The sequence below is a fragment of the Aphelocoma coerulescens genome, chromosome 6 (assembly GCF_041296385.1).
Source record: "Aphelocoma coerulescens isolate FSJ_1873_10779 chromosome 6, UR_Acoe_1.0, whole genome shotgun sequence".
Lineage (NCBI taxonomy): Eukaryota > Metazoa > Chordata > Aves > Passeriformes > Corvidae > Aphelocoma > Aphelocoma coerulescens.
In genome coordinates this window covers 18217896-18225101 of record NC_091020.1, presented here as the reverse complement: position 1 = coordinate 18225101, position 7206 = coordinate 18217896, and positions in this window count along the sequence as shown.

Below are 7206 nucleotides of genomic sequence, written 5' to 3'. Positions count from 1 at the left end.
GTTCTTACTTCATCTCCAGCATGGGGCAGTGTTTGATGCTGAAGGAAAATAATAAGGAACATGACAAATGTACAAATGTTTTCCCAGGAATTACAGCTCAGCAACATTCTGAAGACAGAGGTATTGCATTTTTTGTAGGTACAGTAGGGATTTGGTAAGAAGTGGAATTAAAATAATGTGGTCAGTGATCACTTAATCTGATTTTGCATAAGTGTAATTGTCGGGACATTGTTTTGCAGTGTGTTGGAATGGCCATACTCAAATTTTAGTACAACTACATAATGGATATGTGGTAGGAAGCCTCTGAGTCACATCTCAATTTTGACTCTTCCTTTCTGCATGTGTATAATGAAGTGCATAATAATGCTTTTTCAGAATATGCAATGCAGTAATAATCTAATTTCCCTGTGTGTAGCTTCTCATAATTTTTATTATAACTCATTTTAATTATACTTATACAGATACTTCTTGTTCAGAACTCCACTGGTTTTGTTCTCATACCCACACTGTTACAGGCATTCATTTTCAACCAGTAGTGCAGCCACAGAGCACTTTAATTTGTAATTAACTGTTGTTAATCCAGATGCTATTGGCTTTTACTTTTTTAAGTCCTGTGTTAGTTTGTGCTATGGATTAATTACTGTTTACTGTGTAAACTTACCAAAATGGTTTGGGGCTCGAGTATTAGTGTACCATGTTGCTATGCATCTGCTGATAACAAATGTTTAGCTTTTGTGTGTTCGTGTAATTAGATTATGTATTATAAAGACTTTACATACTGGAAGTTAAACAGTTACTTTGGTGTGTGCTTCTCTACCTTCCTAACAATATTTTTTGTTTGCTTCTTTTATGCTTGAGGATCTGTGAGGCAAAACCAGGCTGGTCTCTTGTTGAATGATCTCCAGGATTCTTGTGTCAAAGTGATAAGCACCACAGAGGTGTCAGAAATGTTTTTGGATCTTGAATTAAATACTTCCTTTCTCTGAAATCTCCAGAAGCCCATGGTGATAAAAATCTGTCTGCTTGCAATTTCTGTCTATTCAGTTTGCAGTCCCCTGGGATGTAATTGCAGTAGTGCCTTCTGCTCACAGTCTTCAGTTGTAGACAAGGCTAGAATTGTTAATTTATATTACAAAATATAAAATGAAGTTTTTTCTAGGTTTTTTTGCATATAATGAATTAGACACTTTGCTTTCTTTTCAAGTACTTCCAGCTTTCATAGTGGGGCACCATCTTTTGGGATTGTGGATTTGGCGTTGCTTCTGCCTGTAAGGAATTGCTTCCACCTGCAGCTTTTGTGTTGGGTCATGTTCTTCCAATCTTTATGTAAATCAGGTTCATCTTGATATGCATTTGACAGTTTTTCTGGTATCTTCGTTAGCACTGAGCCACGGATGCTTGCATGAGGAAATTAATGTAGCTGAGAACTGCATCTGGAAGCGTAGTCCACTCGTTTGTGCATAACTTCTCCTACACAGGGACTTTGTGGCACAGAGCTTGTGAAGGTTTTTTCCTGGATTTCTCTTGCATTCGCTTTGTGTGTGACGCTGCAGAGAAGCAACACCAGGGGGCAGCGGAGGCATTTAGAAATGGCAAAAAGGTTTGTTTGGGTTTGTCAAATAAAGAGATTCCAAAAAGAAAAAAAGAAAAAAAAAAAAAGAAAAAAAAAGAAAGTGTGATTATTTGTTTGTGACCCTTACTCAGCCCACTCTGAACAGATCTGAGGAAGTCAGCAATAGGGTACATTTCTTTTCCTAATTCCAAAGGTTTTTAAAAAATCAGAATGGAAGAATACCTCAAAAACTTGTTTCTATGCTGGGTTTCATGATGTAATTTATTAGGTAATCTTAAATGTATTGAAGACTAGACAGCCCTCCTCTCTTCCTTCCCAGTAACCCTGCAAGGGTGAATTTCAGAGGTGTCTGTTAGCCAAGCTATGTTGGATGGTATGTTTAGCTATGTTTACCAGATATGTCTGGTAAAAATACTGCATGCCCCCATAATTTCTTACTTTAAAATGACAAGTGTTGCTGTTTTCTTATGTATAATTGAGAATATTATATAGGTTGAGAATATGAAAGTATCAATTCAGTGGTGTGTGAGGAATGTATGCCAGTAACTGCTAACATGACCACTCCTTACTATCTGTCTTGTCTAGCCTTGCAATTCAAAAAGCTTTACAGGTCATCAATGGCAGAAATTTATTTCTAGACGACACTTTAAGGCTGTTTCGATCCTTTTTAATCCAGAAAGACTTCAGAAAGTCTTCAGAAAGACTGATTACTATGTACCATATATGTAGGAAATGTATATATAGCTCCATAATACTTATATTCTAATCACATCTAGATGGTGAATTATTCCTGAAATTAGGCGTTCTGCCCAGCACCAGAAATTCAAAACAGTACCTAATCACAAAAATAGTATTATTTACTTGGTATGTGATTAAGAGTGCTAATAAGCAGGAAATGAAAACACTGAAGTTTTCTAAAAGGAAAAATCAGGGGTTTCAAAATACCCTCTCTTCTTTCTCTGTGTGAGGGGTTTACTAGCAAATGCATATGATTTTTTAAAAAGTGAATAATATTTTCTCTCTCACTTCTATCCATAAACTTAATGTGCAGACAGTAATTTTTCTTTACTTGAACTAATGAGACTTAGATTTACTTCACTGAATCTTGTACTTAAGTGCTAGAACTGTTGCACATAAAGGGCCTTATTTGCTGAAAATCTGCACTGGCTGATGCCAAGTTATAACACAGATATATAATGAAATACCTTTGGTTTTAAACATGGTCTTGAGACTGAGCATTGAGTGACAGGATTTCTTCTTAGCATCTCCTGTCTTGCCAGCGATCATAGTTAGTTTGTTTTGAGGAGACATAGGATTCATCAAAATAGATTGGATTAGCCTGAGATTCATCCAGCCCCCCATCTGTCTCTGGGAATAGGAGGTAACAGGCACTTCAGAAAGTGCAAAAATTCCCTAACCAAGTATTCAGGAACAGGACACTGGATCTTACCTCCTATGCTAATGACTAGTCTGAATTGTGAAGAACTTGCTATCTCAGTGTATATTATTATATTAATTTGGAGGTCCATAAAGGTCTAGAACTATTTTTGAATCTTGATAGATTCATCCTTTCACTTATTTATATGTATAATGTGAAAAGAATTTTCTTTCTTTCACTGTAGTTTTGAATTTCCTACCATTTTTTAATTGAAATTCATTTGGTCTAGTGTGAGAAAGGGAGAACAGTGTCTCCTGAATATTCAGTATGTTCTGTCTTTGAATCACATCCCCTCCTGCTCATCTTTTTTATGGTAGCAATTCACTGTCTTTACTATTACAGAGCCTTAATTATGCTTGCTGTCCTCCAAATCTCCTCTAATTTTGCATTATACTTTGTCATCTGCAGTTCTCTGTTTCCCATTTTCCTGTGTTGTGTATTTAGCTATGAGCTGCTCAAGGTACTGTTAAAATGGAAGCCTCTAAAACGGTGATTAAAATAATACCAGGTGAAATATGCCCAGGCTTCCTCCAAGGAGGTCCCATAGAAATGCGTTGTATTATTAATCTTCATCTAGTCTGGACAGGATGTAAATAGCATTTGTTAAGAGTATGAGGAAAAATGTAGGAAAACGCTGTAAGGGGAACATGTGGCTGAGTTCAGCACAATAGCTGTGCTTATGAGGAAGATGATGTATGGGGCTTGTTACACAGAACTAGACTGCCTATTTTTATGCCTTCACCACATTTGCATGTCAGTTGCATGCAATCTGTTGATTGCAGTGGGGAGAGCCAAAGCTGAGTATTGGCTGCTTAGAGATAGGCTTGGAAAATGTCATTCCTCCTCTGCATATTTGGGTTTGGGATAAATTACTTTCTATACATCGCCTAATGGTCTGAGTAACAAATGTGGAAGTGAAGCAAACTGGCCAGGTCCTTTTTTCAAAATTTTTATCAGTAGAGGAGAAAGCTTTATTTTTTTTCTCTTTTTCAAAGCAGGGGAAGGAAATGGTGAGCCCTAGTCCCAGCTGCAGTACCACTTGACTTCTGGGGAAGCATTACTTGTCCCTGAGCTTCACTTTTTTTCTAGTAGTGCATATCCTGCCTTGAATAAGCATTAAATTGACCGGGATACAAAGAAAGGACCAACATACTTTCTGCTTTCTTTCATTTGGGCACTAAATGACAATGACTTGCAGTGCTATAAGCTTTAATCAAGTATGATGCCATAACGTTGTGGATTGGATTTCTCTAGAGCTAGTTCACCCATACCCAGACAACTAGTTTTACCTAGACAAATCACCTCAAAAGGCCAGTTTGTTGTGTTTGCCAACCTTTAGTTTTGAGGCTCGGAAAGGAGAAAATACCTCTGAAAGCTTCTACAGAGGATAGTGGGTTTAGGCCTGAGTTAGGCTTTATTACTTCAAAAGCTTACCTGCTCTGAGACAGATTCAAAGCTGTATCCAATCTTGTCAGTCTTCAAAGGCAGCCTCACACGACTGTTGAAGAGTTGCTGAAGTCTGCCGGGGTGTGTTGTCATATGCCTGTTTGTCACACACCATGCCAGATTAAACCTGCTGCGTGTAGGGCTGGCTACAGCCATTGTCTGCTGCATCCACAGCGTACCAGGGTCTTACAGCACTGCACTGGGACAAAGGTTACAGTTTGCTTTGCAGGCAGGAATGCTCTTTTCTCCTGCTTTTTTCCATGTGAGACTTTAATGGCTCATGCCACTCTGTCCCAGAGATGGGTTTCAAATCATCGTAGTGATTTTCAAAAGCCAGGTTTTAGTAAAATGTATTTACTGTAGTGCTGATTTATATCCTGCACCTGAGACTGAAGAAAGTTTGATAAATTTCAGGCACTTTGAGAAAACATTTGTTAAGATGTCTCCAAATCACTTTCTTGGTGCTCTGGCAGTGTTTTTGTTAAAGGTGATTTAACCTTAGAAATATGGTACCTTTCTGATTAATGCTGATTCCTTAATTAGTTAAGAATTTATTTATATTTCCTTTCATCTTTCTACTTGAATTCACATCAGTTCCTTTCACCTTCCCTAATGACTCCACTTTATCCTTCTCCTACCAGAATCTCTTTTATTCACCTAGCACAGGCAGAAAACAGCAGAACAACAGCGCAGGGAGTAATGAACCCTTGGCTCACCTTCAGTAAAACATAATCAGAGAACTTTTGGAGAAATATCACTTTATTTTGGCCAGTAATGTGCATAGAAGAGAGTGAACAGATGGGAGAACACACAGATCAGGATATGCAGGTTGAAGGAACCAGAGGAACTGAGCTGGCTTGGAGAAAATCTAGACCCAAAACACAGTGGAATTCTGAAGTAATCCCTGAAGTATTGTGGAGTTGCTATGGAAACATGCAGGTGCTCAGACCAACACTGTAGACTAAAAAGATAATTTATAATTATCTGGGAAAAATGAATTATGCTTTTCCACGTAACCACTGTATGTATTGTAATAACTAAGGACCAAAAAAGGACACAGTTACACAACAGTTGTTACTAATTAGGGTTTCTGCCCCACACCACTTTCCAGGTCTTTGTGCTAAAAGGAGTAAAAGTATTTCTAAAAAGCATAGACTTATAACCATATGCTAGATCTGTGCTGCTGCTTCTAGAGAGGATTGGAGTCTCTTGGGCACAGAGGTAATTATGTTTTGTCTTTTAAAATAAATTCAATAAAATTGTATTTATTGTTATGGCAAGTAAGGCCATGTGTGTGCTCACAGTCCAGATCTTGTGTGCAGGGCATCAGGCAGCTCTCTCTGCAGATCAATCAGTCTCTTCAGCTAAGTGTGACATGCATTTATAGGCACACATTCTCAAACTATGCTATTTCTGTAACTCTGAGCCAGAGGTATTCAATTAGCAAAATGGAACTGTTCTGTTCCGTTTCCGTAATTTTTTAAAACCTTGTATCTTCTACTCAGTTTTCGAACAGCAACACTAGCTGGAAGAATTTAATATTTCCATTTGACTAATGGCCTTTAGCTTAAACATATTCATTCTTTCCTATTTTTTAAATTAGCTGCAAGTTTGAGGGGGGAACATTTGCAACAGCTTGGGTTTGCATTTTCTACTGAGGGCTGTGAGGCATTCAGGGAGGATGTTCCACAGTACAGCTTGCCCTTCAGGGTGGAGGCTTTAGTCCCAGCTCTGCAGTCCTGTATTCAGGAGGTTGTTGCTGAGACTTTGTCAAAAACAATGTGTTAAAATAATAGACAAGCTTTCTGGGGAAACAGAGACCATGGAGTAATAATTGCAAAACACAGGGAAAGCTTAGATCTGCAAAGTGGTTTTTTGCAGCTTCTTTCATTTCAGGCCTAATCCTTATTCTAGTTTGCCTGGAAAACCTCTGCTCTGCGCAACTATTTTTCTGTATAATTTCTTCTATTCCAGTTGTGTCTACAGGCCTTTTCCTAGTCTGGCACACAGCACTGAGTGGTGGGCTATGCTGTTCCCAAAGTGGAATACAATCCTAGCCTGAAAAATGATTTTAAAAAACCCAAACAAACCATACAACAAAATGGATTGAGAGCGTGAAGGAAGAAAAGAGCCTTGAGAAATCCCTGTGGCCTCAAGGTAAGCCAGCAGTACTGGTTCTCTTTACAAGCCTGTACTGCCTATCAAGAGAACAATGGTTATCATCACATATGCATGTTTCCATACCCTGTCCTATAAAGGGATACAATCTAAGTTTGTTAATTTCAATCTACATAGGACTAAACTGGAGTTCTACACACATTCTCCTCTTCCCAGGAAGACACACCATACACTCCGGGTGAGGCTTCTCCCACCTTCACTGCATGGGTGCGCTGGGTACGAACTCTGCAATGTAATAACAGTACTTCAGCCCAGCTTCTCTGTGCTCTGAAAACCTGTTGTAACATGTCATTTTTCTGTAGGGGGTGGTTGGTCTCTGCATGAAAAGGGGTTACCTTTCTCATTTTATGCTTTTTGCACTGTTCTTGATGGGTAAATTTAATCTTCCTGGAGCCCTGTAAATTATTGTGAAAAAGTGCAGACTCAGAAGATGAACATTTCAGTTTAGGTTTAGTGAATGAATTTTCATGTCAAGTCAGGAGGTTTCCTTGTTTTCTGTTTTTTTCCCTGAATAATATCTGCTTTCTTGTCTGTGCTGCACTGACAGAAACTGTTCAGCAAAACTGCCTAT